This window comes from Megalops cyprinoides, chromosome 10, assembly GCF_013368585.1.
Source record: "Megalops cyprinoides isolate fMegCyp1 chromosome 10, fMegCyp1.pri, whole genome shotgun sequence".
Lineage (NCBI taxonomy): Eukaryota > Metazoa > Chordata > Actinopteri > Elopiformes > Megalopidae > Megalops > Megalops cyprinoides.
In genome coordinates this window covers 4,993,823-5,012,563 of record NC_050592.1, presented here as the reverse complement: position 1 = coordinate 5,012,563, position 18,741 = coordinate 4,993,823, and the positions used below count along the sequence as shown (strand labels likewise).

At 43.8% G+C, this 18,741-nt stretch overlaps 1 long non-coding RNA gene across 1 annotated transcript; it reads left to right on the top strand.

Moving 5' to 3' along the window:
* The first annotated feature begins 5,970 nt into the window (after positions 1–5,970).
* LOC118784036 lies at positions 5,971–18,171 on the top strand. Its single transcript, XR_005005224.1, has 3 exons — positions 5,971–6,005; positions 14,584–14,717; positions 18,102–18,171. It is a non-coding gene; the product is annotated as an uncharacterized LOC118784036 (long non-coding RNA).
* The last annotated feature ends 570 nt before the right edge of the window (positions 18,172–18,741 follow it).

Sequence of the window (18,741 nt, the reverse complement as noted above, 5' to 3'; positions counted from 1 at the left end):
TACTTCACACACATGCGGATTCCATGAACAACAAGGGTCCCAAATTTGGGTCCAATTCAAACAATGCTGTTAACAGATACTCAAATATTGTAATTTGCCAAATGCTGTAATTTGCCAGAGAAAGTTTGAACTAGGCAATAGACTTTCAGACGGTCATTCTGACATGAAACCACAGAAAGTACATAAAATGCCTAAGCGTTATTTCCCAGTTGTAGGTTTAGTTTGTGCCTTAAGTGGTTCATATAATTATACACGTTTTAATACAAATATTTCATACATTTTCTTGTAACCTTCCATCCACACGTGGCACCTGTGGTGTACAGTTCCTCCTTAACAGCTGTTGGAATAAGAGCGAAGGACAGGACACCCCTCCAGCTAATTGTACTCTTTTTGTTATGACTGTTTGCATCGAATGCATCGTAAAGACTGGATCTTTTTTCCCCTTTTTGGTTGCCTCATTGACAGTAAACCAAAGCAGAATCGCCGCATTTGGTTGCTCTTGCACAAAGATTTAACTTTCAATGTGTTCTAATGTTTAGCTTTCAGGACCTCCTGCATAAATCATTTTCCGTATTTATGGTGGAAATAAGTCCTTGCAAGTAGGTGCACATGAGCAGCTGGTTTCTGTGAAACACTGATTGTGTGAAACAGATAATGTATAAAAAACATCTGGTCTGATTAGCCAATCCAGATGTGGGGGAAAAATGTGGATGTGTCATATCAGAGGCCAAAGTGGTTTTGCTAAAACAGCTTATCAAAGGTAAAAAGTGGTAAACACGAGAGAATTCCATGTCCTGTCCATTTCCAGAACTTTTCCTGTAAGCAACTTTTTTATTGTTATTTAGGAACATGAATAACAAAAAAAAAAAACAACTGCTTTATTTCAATCAAAGGTACATGCTGGTGTAAACATTCCCAGCTTTGTGTAAATGGCCCTCTCTTTGGATGTCTGCTTATGCAAACATTGTTTCCATATTGGTCAAAATTACAGACAGTCAGCAATATGTGAGTTACAGTACACTGGTGGGGGGGCATTGGGGCAGATGTGGACATGTGGTGTCTTGGGCTCTGGAGGGTGGGGGTTGGAGGCATTGGACCTGGAGGAGGATAAGCACACAACTAGGAAATTCAGCTGATGTCTCTTTTTAATCATTATATTACATTATTATTGTTATTTAGCAGACACTCTCATCCAGAGTGACTTACAAGAGTTAGTGTTTTTTTACATGTTATCCATTTATACAGTTGAATATTTACTGAGGCAATTCGGGGTTAGGTAGCTTATGCAAGGGTACAGCAGCAGTGTCCTAGCGGGAATCAAACCAGCAACCTTTTGGTTACAAGCCCTGCTCCTTACAACTATGCTACGCTGCCAGCCTAGTCTTTTTAACACAACAACAATCAGGAGAGAGCAGAAATTCAGTCCTCTGCTACCAGAAATTATGCTTTCAAGATTTCCACATTTACAGAATTCGCAGTTTTCAGCACAAGGAGAGTGCTTTTTGACTATGGTATCTCCCTTGAGAGGTCAACTGAAATTCTCTCAAAAACAATTCAGATCATATAAGATTTGTCCTCATAGCCAATACCAGATACCTTCTGAACAACAGAAAACAAACATGTTAGTGGAAAAAAAATGAAATCCACCTTCAAACATATGAGATTGTTGGCTCTGAGGCATGGTTCTGATTTGTGGCACTCCAGTTAGCCGCGTTAGAGTTGAGGTGCATGACTTTTTAACAGAAACACTTTTTTTTTGACAGTTTGACCTCCCAATGCATGGACCAAGAGTCCAATTCCTTTCTCCCTGCTGTGCGAGACCATATTTCATCCTGGAGACAGGGTCTGCTCCAGAAGCCTTTCTGATGTCACCGTTTTATGCTACCCGAAGCTGCGGGTTTGAAGGGGGGGGGGGGGGGGGGGGGGGGGGGGTGAGAGCGAAGAAAGGAGAGGAAAGCACTAATCATGCACACCAGATTTTAACGGTCGCCACGGTCTGCCCCTTCAAACGATCCTGGCTTGGCAGTTTCCCTCTTTGGTTGTGAAATGTGGTCCTTCCCAGAAAGAGCACGGGTTCCAGGCCTTTGCCTCACAGTCTACCAGCCCCCCTCCAACCAAAGGAGCGCCGCGCTGTGCCAATCCACAGCAGAGACTGCCTTCAGATCTTTTATTTCAACCACCAGAGAAGGAACGGCCCAGGTGGCCTCCATTGGCCTTATGATGCTAATGTTAAAAAAAAAGAGAAAAACCTGAAACTGTATTGTACAATAAGCACCGTTGTCAACTTGTTGGATCTTGCTAGAAGACTTAGCATCAGAAAGTGCCAAATTTACACCATGGTGCATAGTGTGATTGCATGGGTTCCACAACGCAATGTAACTGCATTTTTTCCATCATTTGCCTATGAAGCTGCTGTTCTATGTAACGCTGTGTTGCAGTTGAGTAGGAGACAGCTTGCGTTTGTGAAATCCATATGATATTAATCAGCTCCTTTTGCCAAATCCCCAATCTTCCAACCTTATCTTACACTAGATTTATCACTTGGGAGTTTTACTGACAGGATACTGAAGAATAACATACTGACAGGGTCCAAAAAGCCAACAAGGCTAGCAACAAATGTGCTGTTAGCAACAACGATCACAAAACCTTCCCTCTGTGCCAGTACAGTTTGCTGGGCCTAAGTTAAATCCGGTTTTGCTTTATTGTTTTTACTGTCGAGCTTCTTCACCATGTGGCTCCACTCAATGCAAACAGTCCAGGTGGAAGTGGAACGCTGAGTTTTCTCAGCAAGTAATCTGCGGGCCACGGCTAGACAATCAAGGGAGCGTCTGTGTGTGCCGGAGCGTCTGTGTCCAAGTCGGTCCCTGTCTCTGTATGTACTTTTCTATCTGTTTGTGTCTGCTTGCTCCACTCGGCCCTCTCCTCATGGACCCTGAGATTTCACACTCCTGTTTGTTCCAGTATGGGTGAGCTCGAGGAGGTGATGGCGCCGTTATGGGTGTCTCAAAATGACATGTCGCTGAACAGGGATTTCAGCACCTGTTCTGTGACCCGGCCTTCAAATCCCCCCCCCCCCTCCACTCAAACAGGTTACTTTTCTTAGAAGAAGAGGTGTACTGGAATAAGTGTGGTTAACTCTGGCTGCTTCCTCTATTCTCCCTCCCCTTATACCTTTCAGTAACTCTCTGATGTCCTTGGTGTCTTGACTGAAACTAGCTTTAAGTGGGGAGTGTGTGAAGGGAAGAACACACATCTGGAGGCATCTTAGGAGCGTTTTGTGTCCAGTAACCAAAAGCTGCCTCTTCAGACGGAGGCGCTGTGCCGATTTTTTTTCCCTTTTTTGTTTGCCTCGTTTACAATAAACCAAAGCAGAATCGTTGCATTTGGTAGCTCTTGCGCAAAGATTTGACGTTCAATGTTTTTATGTTTAGCTTTCAGGACTAACCAAAAGCTGACCCTTCAGACGGAGGTGCTGTGCTGCTGTTTGGCGATGTCCTCTGAGGTGAGTAATCACAGTGAATGTACCTGGGCTAACACCTGTTTCCTTCACTGTTCCTGTCACAGAACAAAGGCATTGATGTTTAGCAGGATCACATTAATCCTCCCACACAGTCACATACATCCTCTCTGACGCTAACAAACGGATCCCCGTAGACAGCCTGAATACATGCAGTATTAATCTTTTTTTGAACTCCCATGAATTATTTTGTGTTTTTCCTTCTTGGACAAACATGTGGATGGAATGATGAATTATAAATGAACGTGGAATGCCGAGTGGCTATCCCGTATGAAAAAGTCATAAATTACCACGCACTCCCACAAAGTTTGAGCCATGACTCGGGTAGGTGTTTTTAATTAAGCTTTGTCTTGTTTTGGTAATCGCATGAGTTTAAGAAGTTGACATCATCCTGCAGGAGTTAAAAGGAAACATATGCTTGCAGCTCCGGTGGATGATGAGGAAAGCTTGCTGGACCATGCTTTAAAAAAAAAAAAAAAAAAAAAAAAGAGAGAGAAAGAGAGAGAGCGCGAGAGAGAGAGAGCCAGAGAGAGAGCTTAGGGTGAATCGGCCTTTCTGGTTTCTGTGGCTTCCGTATGAAGACATCAATTGAGGCAGTGAAACTTGGTGGCATCACAGACCGTACGGAACCCCGCTTGGCAAGAATGAGGAGGATGTTTTGTTGTTATTTTGTCACCCCCCCCCCACTTTCACTTCCCAGTCACACAGGTTACAACCAGCCATTTAATTACACCCACTGAAAAAAAAAATCTAGATCTCCCATGATCTAGCTTGCTAACAAAACACCTACATATAAAATATTTATAAAAGAAACAAGCTAACAAAATGACATCTCCACTTTACATAAAATTCAGCATAAATATAATATATGGCTGATGCTATCAGAACATAGAACTCTTTTCCCCTGAAACAACAAGTTAGGCTCCCTGAAAATTCTGCCTTGTTTTTGACGTGTGAAACTAGCAACCTAGGTTACCTACACAATGTGTCATTGAACACTGGGAACATGATGTGCTGCTTCAGAAATGTATTAATAAGAATGACATACTCTCTCCCTCTCTCTCCACATCTCTCAGTTCTGTGTTATCTATGAGGCATGGAAATCAAAATGGTTGGAGATAACACTAATCCAAATTAGTTATTGGCTCCCCCCCCCCCCCCCCCATCAAGAGTCGGCCCCAAACAAGATTTGATTAAGCCAAGAGGACAGAATCTATATCTACACTTTGGATGAAGAACCGGTGTATCTTTTAACGATAGGAATAACAGATGCTCTCTTCCCAACCACAGGCTGCGGTGTCTTGACCAGATGCTGGTTCCATTGCCCCCTTCTTGGGATAATGATACACCCTGTCAGGAATGCTTTGCTAGCTGAGGACTCAATGTGCTGTACCGTCGGCCCCCGAAACGCCGACAATGAAAAGCAATGACGCAGATGCCATCGATCACCGGGTCTAACGCGGCAGGTGACTGTGCTGAGCTCTCTCGAATTCTGAATGAGCACGATCTTGGAACAGTGACCTCGGCGCCCATTTCACCTTACGAGGTACGGCCGAGGGTCAGGGTGCTGTTGAAGCCTGGCAGAGTGTGCTAGCAGGTTTATGATCCAGACAAGAGTCTGGGGGGGGTGGCGTTGGAGTGTGGGGGAGGGGGTGTGAGGAGAGGATGGTGGGGGGTGGGGCAATGTCGATGGGGCTGATGTACTGTGTGTCAGGAAATGCCAGGGCAGCAGGCTGCGAGTGCTGAATTTGGAATCCACGTGTGGAGGGGGTGAGAAGGGCCCCTTGGATTGGAACAGAGATCCTGGAATAGCACACAGGGGAGAAACTGAAATTTATTTATTTATTTAATTTTACCATCCTGAGAGTGATGCTTCTTTGACTGCTGCTATTAGCTGCCCTGGCTCAGCTTGGCTCAGTCAGGGACATGGCTCTTTTTGAAAAAGAGAGCGGGTCCAAAAAAAAAAAAAAAAAAGAAAAAAAGGGGGAAGATGGAATGTCCCCCTCGCTTCTTTTTCCCGGAGAGGAACTGGAGCTCCACATTCCTGGCATTACAGCTCGCTGACAAACAATCCCAACTTTATCCTGTGCGCTCAGGGCCACTGAATGGGCACAGTGTCTGGGCTCTGAGCCCTGGAGTTTGCCCAGCGAGGGGGGGGGGGGGTAGGGGGGGTGGGGGGGGAGGGTAGAGGAGGTGCCCTCCAACTTGACCAGGCCCAGCTGCTCTCCCTCGCCTCTAATCCAAACAAAACGCTCGTCTGAAAGGCCGTGGTGGAAGTGGCGGCCAGCAGGCAGACTGCCGCTAAAAACACACAGTGGAGGGAGATTCACTGGAGGCATTGGGGGGGGGTGGGGTGGGGGGGGGGGGGGGGCTGAGGGTAAATATTTAATGAATTGGAGGAGGAGAGGAAGAGGAACACAGATGAAGGGGGTGAAAGAGAGAGGGAGGAAGATGGGAAGAGGACGAAAGCTCACACTGCTGCCCCATGGTGAGCTGTTTTTTTTGGAGCCACCCCCTTGTGAAGGTTTATAACATCCCATCCCTGCCTCGCACACTAACAGCAACCCTAACAGCCAGAGGAGGAGAGAGCATTTCTACATTCCTTTGTATGTTCATAAATTTATTTATATATACACACATTTATTAGAAAATGAAATGAAATGGTGTTCACGATTTATTCTACTGATAGGTCTGCCTTACAGGTAGCTGGGGCTCCACAGCTAATTTACTTAATCGCCAGTTGGAGGGTTGATTTGGAGCTGAAACTCTGAAAAGCTGAAACACTTTTGTATTGGTAATGAGAAATCAGATTGATTTGCTTTCTTCTTTGCTCTATAACTTTTGCTTCAGATCTACAGCGAATGATATCCTTTGTTGAAATCATTAATCACATTTTATGTTGGCACCACGCATATGGTGTCATTAATAATTTATATATAATTTATTACATATTCATAATTTATATGTAGTTCTGTTGAAAACAACGCATATTTTCTGATGTCTTGCACATTTTCTGAATACGTGTCAAACACACTGCCTGGCCTATCGTGGCTCCCTGGCTGCCTTAACATCTCCAACGCAATGAGTTTGGCTTGCGATTTCTTGCAGTAAAAGTAAAGCAATATAAGAACAAACAAACTTGCTCGACCAAAACAACCGTCTTTGTTAATGCAGACCATCTCTCTGTTACCAATACAATCGTTTATTTTCAAAAAACAATCAACTAAATTGAATCTTTACCATTTGCCATTCCCTCATTAAGTGGACATTTTTAGCTCCCTATTTTTTTTTTTAAATCCACACAGTTTGAATGTGGGAAACAGAATAATGGCCCACGGAACATGTTTGTTTAATGTTTGTCTCTTTTTAGAGTGCCTTTTCATATTGTTTAAATGTCTGAGTGATCTCTGGCCAATGGCTTCATTCCTCAATTTAAGATGGACCGCAACCTTTAGAATTTACTGTGCATAAACATGCAATACCACGTTGTCCATCTGCTTTTGAGCAGCCCTTTAAGCATATGGTTGTTTTACATTTGCATGTTTTTCTGCTTATTTATTTATTTATTTTTTCGTCGTTTCCTTTTTTCCATTAATTCTATTAGGGAAGTTAACGTACCACAGAGTTCCTGGCAGAGCAGCGGACTACTACAATAACAACGGATGTAACGTGACTTAATATTTACAACAAGCCGTGACAAACTGTTTTGAAATGATTGTATTACTAAGTCTTTTATTCAACAAGTGTCACCTGTAAATAATTCACAGTAATCTTAGATTATAAATTCTGAAGTTGCAGACATAGCGATTGAGCACATGCAGTAAATATGTGAACAGATGTTGCATAAAGAAAGAATGGCAATAAGCAGGGAACAAGGTCACTTATGAACAATTTCTCCTAACATGCTGCCTGTAATCAGAGGACATCACTGTCGTAGCTGGGAAGTCCCCATTAAACCCTTTTCCTTTGCTGGTGAAGTTAATCTGCTGATTATGAACTTGTCCACAGATATCCATATCCGTGTGGAAGGTAAGGAGAATAACATGTAGACAACAATGTTTTCATACTCCTGTGTCTCAGTCTTTTAGCTTTACAAGATGGCTTCCGTACCTCAGCCTCTGCATTTGAAAAATCCACAACTTCGTTCCACTTCCACAAGATTGGTTATGAATACACTTACATTTAATTGCTTAGCAGACACTCTTATCAAGAGTGACTTACATAAGGTTGCATATTCTCACATAGCCTGCAATTTTCACAGCTTATCCATGTGTACAGCTGGATATTCACTGAGGCAATTCTGGATTATGTACCTTGACAAGGGGGAAACAGCAGTTCCCCAGCAGGGAATCGAACTGGCAACCTATACTGTCAATCAATGAAAATTTCACCTTTACTGCTGTTTTTTCAAGTCAAACCGTGAATGCAAATGTTGAGATAAAATAATAGTAAAGTCTTACAGGACAAATAGATGTGGACCTGTATCATATCCTGTAAAGGGGACAACAGTTCATCCCTGCTTCCAAGTATGACAAGGATGTAGTAACCTCCTCAGCTGTAGTATAGTCCTCAGCTATAGTAACCTCTCAGCTGTAGTATACTCCTCAGCTGTAGTATACTCCTCAGCTGTACTAAGCTCCTCAGGTGGAGTAGTCTTTGAACAGATGGTCATTCCTTTGTCCACAATACACGGGGTGAGAGTTGGTGTTCAAGGGCTTTTTTAGGGCCCTTCTTTCTTATTTTATAGGGATCACCCACAATGACCATTAGGAAGGGTGGAAAGTCGAAGTGAGGTAACAGGACCTCGTTCCATCAGCCCATACAGTATCCACCCCAAGTCCAGGTACCTGTCAGACTCATGGGAGGACCATTTCGGAAGAAAAATTGATCCCTGTCATGACGCTTAACAACCTGCAGCCAAAGGAAGAAACACACATTTTTGGAGATATAATATGATCTGATACTGAAAAAGGCAGCGGTCCAGCTGAAAATGAGGAATGAGACACTTTGGCCAGAGATTACTCAGACGTCAAAATGATATGAAAAGGCATTTAAGGGTGAAGGGGTGAAATGTGATATAGACATCCTCTTATGGATTGCTCTCATCCAGATGCACACTACCCAATGGATTCAATTAACATTTGTCCTTAATTTTGACCCACAGTTATACTTCACATGTTGCTTGATAACTGAAAATTAATTAAAAGATGAGTTTGTATATTGTACGGGGTAGGTGCATTATATTGTTCTAACAGAGCCAGGAAGAAACCAGAAGAAATGCCAGTGAATTAAGTGAGATAGTAAGGATACATCTGCATTTTTGGCTGAAAACTGTATGTTTAGGTACAGATACTTTTTTACCATTTTATTTTAGTGAAAAAAGTGTCTTTATTCTTTTTTAAAAATGGGTTTTTACAACACAATTTCACAGGCCTCATTGCCTCTGAGACATCAAATGAGCTGGAGAGGTTAGAATGTGTAGCAGCCACAGGCAGTTTAAATATGCAATGTTATGTGAAGTGCATAACTATTGTTTCCCAAAATGATATTCGGCGTAAAAACCTGTTTAGACAGGCAGGTTTATTATAGCAATGCCTGGAGATAGCCTCACACCATGTGAACACACAGGCAAGCTCATATCCCCCCCCCCCCCCACCACTAAAAAAAAGTATCAAATCTCACTTTGACTTAAAGAAAGGGTCAGATTATCTGGTGTAACCATGTGACTCAAAACAGGCATTTCTACATTCTATACTTACATAAGCAAAAGCACAGGGGTGTAACACTCTGATGCTAAAGCATTGATGCCGGCTTACATTTGACATGCTGAGAAAGTGTGGAAAACCTATGCCATTATACAAGATCTCATTTAATAGAACACATTTTTCCCATTGAGATTTATGTAACTTCTAATATTAATTAATGCATGATCTTTTTATCTGAGCAGTACCAACATGAAATAAAAGTTCAAAGACAAAATAGAATATATATCTGAAGATTTTTACATTTTTATGATTTTTTTTTTTATTGCCATATATATAAAAGCTCCTTCAATCAACTAGGCCTCTTGATTCTCTTCTGAGATTTTATGAACAAAGGACCAAATAAAATAGCAGTCAAACCTAACCCATTTTTAGGGCCCTGTATCTAAAACAGTTACTAGTCTTCCACTAGCTTAGCCTGGTTCAGTGTCTCTCAACCCTAGTTCTGGTGGTCCATTCTGTTTTTTTTTTCCTATTTTCTGTCTGTTATGTTTGATTGAACAGCAAATGAAATACTGATCTGAATTTGCTGCTTTTGCAAGTAAATCTGTTTTATTTTATATATATTTATCAATATCTCGTGACCAATTTTCTTATTGGTGGACTGTAAAATGTATATCTGCGTTTGTATGCATCTCCAACTATCTTATTCTAAGAAAATCTATTGCAGATGGATGACTTGCCAAATCCTGACCGGTATTCAACAGGTCAATCAGAATCCAATTAACTGAGCACAACTTGAAAGAAACCCAGCAAAAACAGTGGTCGTACAATGGAGAAGATTGAGTAACTGTGTGACATGCTTGGCCAGTGCCTTTTTTCCATTTTGTGAAGTTGTGCCAAAAGAACATTTTGAATTTTATGCAAAGAAAGAGAGCTAGGAGGGGGCTCTGAGGAGGAATTATCACCCATGGTGACGGAGAGGGGGAAATTTACCGTCGCCCGAATGTCTCTGGGGGTCACTCACGTTGAGTCACTGAAGTTTGGAGTAAATTACACCTTGAAACTGGGGACTGGCTGCTGAAGGGCTGTGTGTTATGTTTTTTTTTTTTTTTTTGGGATTTACTAAGAGTTATTTGATTCAGTTCGTTAGCCAGGTGAATTGTTTTGATTCATATTTTGTTAGTCAAAAACTCAAACGGAGTTTCAAGGAATGTGCACCATGCGTCCCTCATGCAATTCACTTGAACTTTGATGCGTTTATTTTGGACGGGCAAAGAAGTAGGAGAATGATACGTTGCTCATGAACATTTTGAGGCGTGAAACTGCTGTGCGACCGGGAGTCTTGGCCGTTTCCCCGAAAGGAGACAGTGGGGAGTGCAGCGGGCATGTCCGGTACAACATGTCTTCACAGGGAGTCTAACATTGCATAAGAGTTCGAATGTCCCTTTGAACTGCAGCCAAATGCAGGAGCTTTCTGTGTGGCTAGCCACCCGGCCATAGTACCCTTAGGATCACGCTGAGTGATTTTTCAAGAAGAAATAATAACACTGGCTTCACCAATTCCTTATTGGTTCTGGGACAGTATAGCGTTTTGAGATTCCTTTAAAGCTCCACTTTGGCATGGATGGCCTAGGAAGGTGTGAGCTACATGTATTGAAAGACAGTAAAATATCCATATAGAAAGTAAACATTTTGCCAGAAGTTCTCCCAATATAGGCTTATGTGTAAGCACTGCTACGGCCTCTATACACATTGACTCATGACATCTAATACTCAGATCCCCCATAACCCTACTTCCTCATGTGATCACTGGCGGTATAGCTTGCACGATGCTGTTCGTGTACAGGTGAAAATGCTGAACTTCTGAATGCGGAATACATTCTCTGGTGGTGGCATGCACTGCGGAGTATTACGTTACGATTGCTTAGCAGAAGCTCTTATCCAGACCGACCTACATAGCTTGCAATTTTCACATGTTATCCATGTGTACCGCCGGATATTTACTGAGGCAATTCGGGTTAAGCACCTTGCCCAAGGGTGCAACAACAGCAGTACTCCTGCGGGGAATCGAACCAGCGACCTTTGGGTTACAAGGGTTACAACCTGCTCCTTGCTGACACACCACACCGCTGTTGTACTTACTGTATGCACTTTTGTAAGTCGCTTTGGATAAAAGCGTCTGCTAAATAAATAAATGTAAATGTAAATGTTGTAGAAAGCGAATGTTAAAACTGTAGGAAACCGTCTGGAGGCACAAACTGAAATGTTGTGAATGCCAGAAATGAATGAATGGGAGGGGGGGGGGGTGGGGGGCAGGTGTGAGTGGAGCAGGGGGAGTGGCGCTTTTAGCGCAAAGAGTGCAGAGATGCATTCTGGGACACACTGGGTGACCGTGGCGACGGACTCGTCGCATGCAAACAGGTCGAAGAGCAGGCGTTCCGGAACAGCGTGTACATTGGAGTGTGCCTGGAATGCTCCGGTCTGCGTGCAGCAGTTTTTTTTTTTTAAGGGTGGAATTCGATTCCCCGGAGGGAAACTGACACCTATGGACAGTTGCATATGATCCTTGTTGGATGCGACTGAAGGCCATAAACCATATTGAAAATGTACTGTGAAAATATGGCACCCCTGCAGCTTTCTTATGCTAGCAGCTGTATTTCAAATTCTGCCCATGAATCATGAAAAATACATAACAGATAACAGTATGGATCTCTTTATGCATGAGGCAAAATGTATAAGCTATAAATGATTCATGTGCAATATTTTGAGACAGCTGCTTATTTTGATTCCCCATATGCGAAAACTACAGGGGTTTGGATGACAGAAACCTGTCTGTTTTGAGCTCCATTTGATCTGAATTCCATTTCAAACGCTGACAACATTCCATCAGTTGCTTAGCAGGAACCTTTAGAGAACCTTCCAGAGCAATTTCCATATCGTTCATACACCTGGACCCTAACTGATACAAGGTAGGGTAGGTACCTTGCCTGAGGGAACAGCAGCTGTTCCCCGGCTGGGGGATCGAACCGGCAACTTTTTAGGTAGGAACTCTATGCATCACAGTGGGGTAGCGGTACAGAACAAAGTGATAATTCTGGGGCCAACTCAAAAATCTCATGCACATGTACTCCTCATTGAGGTATCTTGCTGTACTCAGGTAGTACGGTTGAATCAGAGTCAGAATCAGACTTTATTGGTCTATATATGCTTTTACACATACCAGGAATTTGACTCCGGCTCCGTCTCTCATGGTGCTTTCATACAACGTCAAGGTGACAACAACAAATACCACCCAACAGTAGTGGCACAAAAAAAACAGCAGTTAGTGCAGGACACATACATGGAATAAAGTCAGGATGGAATGAATGAGGTATATAAAAAATAACTAATTGTACAGTAGTGTTCATATTTAACAGCCAATGCACAATAAGTTAAAGTGTATATGAGTTTGTTTTTGTGGGTGGTGATCTGAGGTGCCTGCTGTCTCTTGATATTTGTTACCTAGGGTAGGGAATTCTTTGGAAACCAACTCAATTCAGCCCATTCAATGAAAAATAAGACACGTGTGCCTTTATGGCATAACAGATAACATTCTCACAACATCACTTTAAGAGCTTAGCTCCCATTGGCTTAACTATCCGCCATGGGAAGATGCCCACTTCTCTACTGCCTACATTTGCACTTTCCGATGAAAGGGTCAGAGATTTAATTTGATTTTAAAAAAATTAAATTGATTTGATTAAACATATACTGTAATAGGTATACCTTTATTTTACTTGAATTTATCCGTTAAAAACATTACCAAAACTACATGATTCCTTAACTTAAATCAGTTGCCTTCGTTTACTCTTGACTTCATCTGCCAAGGTAAAGTGACTTATGGCCACGGTTGCAAAGAGAAATGTGTCATTAATTAAAATTTCGAGTGCGAAATAAATTGGCTGCTTTTTAAAATATCACTTCAGGCGGCGAGATTAATGCAGCAGTAATGAATTCGGCGCTGTGCCATAATGCGATCTCCTTCGTTAATTGAAGGTACACGGCAGAAACAATGATGCGTCTAATGAATTTCAGCTGTGTGATGCTCCGGACTGCCCCTCGGCACCGCAGCGGAGTGTGCGATCAGGAAAATTTCGACGCCAAAAACACCAAAAGCGTGGAGTCCCGGTTTTGCGTAGGGCAGCAGAGGTAAGAAGCGGGGCTCGTAACTGAAAGGTTTTCTGCTTCGATTCCCCACTGGAGCACTGCTGCTGTACCCCTGGGCAAGGTACTCAGTAAGTACCCACCTGTATAAATGGGTAACGAGTAAAAAATTGTAACCTATATAAATCTGGATAAGCGCATCTGCTAAATGACAGTAATGTAATGTAATGTAGAAGGGAAAAGGGGTAAAGCTGGAGGATATCAGTCATGTCCCAATGGAAAGCTCACAGTTGTGCATCTTCCACACAAGTGCCCTGTTTGATTCTTCTGGCTTACTGACCCAGGCATAATTTGGACCTGAAGACAGCAGGATCCAAACCGCTCCCAGATGTGAAAAGGACTGCCTCCAGGACCTGACTGGAATCAGCAAGTCCACAGATGGGCCCCGCGAGTGAACTCCTCCCATAGACCTGGTGCAGATGGAGAATGAGCCAGGTGGAGTAAGCCTGGGACCCAGCCAAAACTGACGTACTTCGCTGCAAGACTCTGGAATCTGCACGCCGTCGGCGATGCCCGCGTCGGATACCCGGAAGGCGCGCGCTAGCGGGTCGCCTGCCCTGGGGTTGCAGGAAGCTCTTACCCTCCGTGCCCAGTTTTAAATGCGGTATTAATGAACGGGGACGCCTCCAGCTGCAGGGCGGTGTCCGTCGTGTTCCACCTCAAGAGGAAGAGAACAGTAAATGCAGTTTCAGCAGCGTCCTGGCCTGGAGTGTGCAGCAGCAAGTTATTAATGAGCTTAAGCTCACTGTCACTGCGCGTTTTACTCTCTCTCCTTTTTGCGCCTTCTGAATCCGAAACCAGGTTCAGATTAAACGATTTGTGCATATCTCATGAAAAGTAAATAACTTATATAACAGCATGCGATTTTTTTTTTTTTAATGAAAATGGAAAAAAAAAAAAAAAAAAAATAGAAAAATTAAACAGAAACCAGACGAGATTTCCTAAAGGGATTTCGATAAGCCCTCCCCGCAGAAGCGAAAAGCACATTCCCTGGCAGGGGCCGTGAGCGCCGGGCTCTCTCATTGGCCGGGAGCAGGTGTAAAGGGCCCGTGAATGCAGCTCTTTGTGCGGCTTTTGGTCACAGCTGACCGTTAACACCAGCCATGCCAAACCTGGCCCCTCTTGTGATATCTCTCTCTCTCCCTCTCCCTCTCTCAGTCCGGCTGGTAGACGCGGTACAGGAGGAGGGCAGACGGAGCTCCATATATCACTCAGTTAGGAACAGACTGTGGGTGTCTGAGCCCTCCCTGTGAGAGGAAGTGGTGGAGGAGGCCACGAACAGGCAAGCCCAGGTTCTGTATCAGCAGGGCTGCATATCTGGAACTTCAATGCAATGCATTCACACAGGCACGCATTTTTTAACTAACTAAATGCATGTGATTCAGTGATGCTTTGCCAAAATGTGCACTACATACCTGCATGTGTAGCGGATACATTTTAATTTAGGTAGCAGTGTGGTGTAGCAGTAAGGAGCGGGGCTTGTCACTAGGTTGCTGGTTCGATTCCCCACTGGGCCACTGCTATTGTACCCTTCGGGAGGGTACTTAACCTTAGTAAATATCCAGCTATATAAATGGATAACATGCACAATTGTAACCTATGTAGGTCTGGCTAAGACAGTCTGCTAAATGACAATAATGTAATGTAATTTGCATTTCCATCACATTTTTCCTTGTTCTGAACTGATCCACAGGTATACGCATTTCAGTTTGCATTCATGTTTGGACTATCTTGCATTTAATAGTCAAAGATTAACGTGTGTGTCAGGATTCAAGGATGTGATTTACGATTTTAAGTTATCACCATATGATTTTATTACTCGTTAGTTACATTACATTACATTACATTACATTGTTGGCATTTAGCAGACGCTCTTATCCAGAGTGACATCAATTACAGGTTGTTTTTTTTCATGTTATCCATTTATACAGCTGGATAAGTACAGTACCCAAGGGTACAACAATGCCACAGTTGGGAATTGAACTGGCAACCTTCTGGTTAAGAGTACTGCTCCTTAACCACTGTGGTGCACTGTCTCCCCGTATGTATGTATGCATGCATGCATGCATGCATGCATGCATGCATGCATGCATGCAAGTAAAAGAACATACAGACTGGAAGCTGACGGGCAGCAGGTGACATGGTCAAGGCAGCTCATTATTAAGCTGTTGTACGCCTTGCTGCTTGTGTACTTGTAGTATCGAGATGTGGTGTGGATATTGTGAGCCAGTGACAGTATCATATATATCGTAGCGTATGTACTTCCCTTAGTTTTTAAGGCTGTTTAGTCTCAGATTAGCACAAGTTAACTTGTGGTAGTGTTTGAATGGTCTTGTACTCAAACTGAGTGGTGTGGGAGTGTTGATAGCCTGGTCTGATACCGTTTGCTCATTCAACTGTTTTCTTGTGCTGGGAGTCGCTCTGGATGAGAGCATCTGCTAAATGAATGTAATGTAATGTAATGTTAAAGCACACAGTCTGGAGGGGTCAGCCGAAAAAACAGGAAGAAAGGAAGCCTTATGTAAATATTTATCCCTGCACCTGGGAATCCGTGATCAAAGAATTAAAAAACAATAAAATACTGAAGAAATCATGAAAAACGGCCCTGGAAGAAGTATAAACATTCACTTTCGTGGTCTGGGGGTGTGTGTGGGGGGGCACATCCATCCTCGTTAGCGTGTTGTGCGAAGTGAAGAGGAGAACCCCATCAACCCCCCCCCCCCCCCATCAACCCCCCCCCCCCCCCCCAACACACACACACACACACACACACACACACACACACACACACACACACACACACACACACACACACACACCCCGGACTTGGTGGAGGCCCATCTGCACTACACCAGAACCCCTGGTCTTGAATACTGATGAGTTGGTGGAGGCCCGTTGAGGCAGGGGGTTGGGGTGGGGGGGGGGGGGGGGGGTTGAACAGAGTGTCCTTTCAGTCCCTTCATATTTACAGTGGCGCTTGGAATCGTAAGTGGACTTGCAGGGCTGTCTAGTCCTCGAACCCGCCCCCTCTCCCCCCACAGCCTGCCTGCCCTCTCCTTTCCTCAAGGCCAAATGAAAACAAGCTGGTGTTTTGACCGGGATGCAGATGTCCAGGTGGTGAGCCTGCCTCTGGGGGGGCCGTTGCAGGCTGCTGCAGTGTTCTCTGTTGGCAACGTTCTCCCTTACCCCCCCCCCGCCCCCCCACCTCTCACCAGGACCATTTTCAGACCAACAAGTCAATTGACAAACAGTGCTAAATGGCCACAGAGTTCTCTATGGACTCAGCAGATGCAAAATAGCAGTTTACGACTTGGCAAATAATTAGCACAGAAAATGCTGGGATAAACCAAAAAAACAAACAAAAAAAAATCATATTTCAAAAATATATTACCAAGTAAAAGCAACACATACAGGCATACCATCTGGCACAAGCCACACTCCTAACACACTCCTGTTATTATGAACGTGTTAAGATCTACATTTTGAAAATATCTGATTGATATTTGAAAAAAAAAAACAAAAAACAAAAAAAAAAAAACACTATTTGCTCTACTGTTCCTCTGTCAATCTGCACACCTGCAGTCTCCAAAGGACTACATGATCACTGCATCACTAATACCTGAGTGCTTATAAACAGTCATTACCTGGGATATTTAAAACGCACATAAAGAGGCACATGCATGGCTAATTCGAACCGTGGAAGTGTTTTTTGAGTATTTACTGAGTACATGAAGTATCTGTGGTGTGGTATAGTGGTATGGAACAGGATTTATAACCCCAAAAGGTTGCCCAGTGGGACATGTTTGTTGTATTCTGGGAAAAGGCACTTCCCCAGAAGTGCAGAATGTGCTAGAATATAGCTATACAAATGGATAACATGTGAAATCGTAAGCTTTGTAAGTCCCTCTGGATAAGAGCGTCTGTGAAGCAACTGCAATGTGCTGTTGTAAGCTCATTATCAATCTTCACCCCATAGAAATACAGATGATCTAACACCGACTGAAGCCATTAAACCGCTACCTATCAGGCGATGTGGCATAGTCTGGCTTTGAACTCTGCGAAGCGGTGAAACCTTTTGGAAGGGGCACCATGCTTCATGCAATTCAAAGTACACAACATGCCGGCAACACACACTCACAAAGCTCTGGATCTATATATAACAATGCTGTAAGCCCCCATAAAACCATTTCAAAGCACATCATAATGGAACAACATCCGTCTCGCGCCGCAATAAAATCACTTTATGAGGAAAACTGCAGCTCCGCATCCTGCATTTTTGCGGCGGAACGATTTCGAACCAAACATCGGCATGACATTTATCTATTTATAAACATTTATTTATTCGTTCGTTCATTCGGTCGGTTGCATGTACGCCTTTTGACTCGTTTATCGTTTTATGGAGGCATTCGTTTGATTCGTTTTTTTTTTTTTTTTTTTTTTTTACACGGCTCTCTCAGTGGTGGCTCTGATCACCCCCATCTAGGCACGTTGCCGTGACAGCGTTCAGAAATGGCTGATGGCGAAAGGGGGTTTCCTCTCACGTTTCAGCTAGCTGCGTTCCTGCTCAGCTGGTCCTGCCTCTTATTGCCTCTTTACCCATCTGCCTCTCCTCTCCTCTGTGGTCCTTGTACCCCCACCCTCTTCTCCATCTCCTTCTCTCTCTCTCTCTCTCAAAGGCACGACAGGCCTCAGTTCAAAGCCCTGGACTCCTTGAAGCTCCATTTCCTCTACCATCCCCACATCTGCGAACAATACAGGGACAGTAGCATTTTGTGCACAGTGTTGAGATCATGTCGCCAGTGCCGTCCGCGACAAAATAATTGCAGGCTATCGCAGGGCGCCCGCATGAAAGACAGAGGTCACTACAACTTGTTTGTAGGCCCTGCGTTCCGGTCAGGGTTGAGGACACATCCTGGCGGAGGAAAAAAACAGGACTGCAGCATTTGCCTTGCATTTTACCCTTTGACCCTCAAGGCAACTTCTGGTGCTTCCTCCCCCCCATCACCGCCCCCCCCCGCCAGAAGTGCCTGGCTTAACCGTCCCTTCATTCCTCCTAGAATGCAGGAGGAAACATTTTTATTCCTCTACAGTGAATAAATTTTCCTCCATCAAAAGCTGAACCTTTTCACCCCCTGAACCTGGATTCAGAGCACGGATGGTGGTGAGTGTTGAGCTGGGCATGGAAGGCCCCGGGGTGGATTATCCGAAACTGATCTGAAGGGCCTGGTGATACCAAGAGTCATACGGGGCAAGCAAAACTCCCTCAGGGCCTGGAGGCTAGGGTGGAAACCTGGTAAAGGGGCTGGGGGGTGGGGG